Consider the following 1,142-nt stretch of genomic DNA (forward strand, 5'->3'; position numbering starts at 1 on the left):
ATGAATAGTCTTCAAAGTTACACACTAAGGTTATTATTTATGGCTCATCTCATTATTTGTTTATGGCTTATATCATCTCTTGTTCCTCGCTAAAATATAAAGTAAGGAATCCCTAAATTTTAACAAGAACTGTGTAGTAAGCAAGTCTTAACCCTTCATTCTGCTTCTTCACACAAAGACTTTGCAACTTCTCATTAACAAAGTTTCTATAAATTCTGAAATGTACATACTTAGTACTATATGTCTGCTAACATAAATCTTAAATACATTATAGAAAATTTTATACCTGCCAAACAGTCCTAATTTTGGCATATAATCCTAAAATTAAATAGATATAAAACACTAAAATTTTTAACAACCCTTAACACTTGCTGCTGTGTTCATTATGACATGTGCCTTGTATAGAAAAATTGAATTATTTCCCCTACACATCTCTTGAACCACAAATATCTGGAATTATTTTGTTTTTGACATGTCCATCTTGACATTATTCTTAAATGTGTGCTTATGTAAGAAGTACATGGTTCTAAAATTTCACAATTCTTCTAAACTTATTTTTTGTTGAATTGCCTAGTTTAAGAAAATCAATTACACTTTATATATAAAAAATATTCTGTGCTCAATTCAGCATCACATAAACTAACATTGTAATGATACTGAGAAGATTAGCATGGCCCCTGCGCAAGGATGACAGGCAAATTCCTGAAGCATTCCATAGTTTTACAACAATAGATGCTGGAGGGGTGTGGACAGAAGGGAACCTTACTGCATTCTTGGTGGGAGTGTAAACTTTTTCAACCATTTTGGAAATTAGTATGGAGGTTCCTCAAATGACTCCACATAGATCTCCCCTATGATCCAGAAATCCCACTTTGGGGCATTTACCCAAATGATCACAAACAAGACCATACTAAAACTACCAGCACAACTACATTTATTGCAGCATTATTTAAGATAACTAAGATATGGAACCAACCCCGATGCTCCTCAGCAGAAGAATGGATCAAGAGGATGTGTTTTATATAAACAATGGAATTCTATGCCTACATCAGAAAGAATGGCATCATCCAATTTGTTAGAAATTGGAAAGATATGGAAAAAATATTAAGTGAAGTAAGCCAAATCCAAAATAACACAGGTCC

At 32.9% G+C, this 1,142-nt stretch overlaps 1 non-coding gene across 1 annotated transcript; it reads left to right on the forward strand.

Annotated features, from left to right (window-relative positions):
• The first annotated feature begins 615 nt into the window (after positions 1-615).
• LOC122126019 lies at positions 616-722 on the forward strand. The gene has a single exon (XR_006150839.1). It is a non-coding gene; the product is annotated as a U6 spliceosomal RNA (small nuclear RNA).
• The last annotated feature ends 420 nt before the right edge of the window (positions 723-1,142 follow it).

The sequence above is a fragment of the Dipodomys spectabilis genome, unplaced genomic scaffold (genome assembly GCF_019054845.1).
Source record: "Dipodomys spectabilis isolate Male_0828 unplaced genomic scaffold, ASM1905484v1 ptg000270l, whole genome shotgun sequence".
NCBI classification, from domain to species: domain Eukaryota; kingdom Metazoa; phylum Chordata; class Mammalia; order Rodentia; family Heteromyidae; genus Dipodomys; species Dipodomys spectabilis.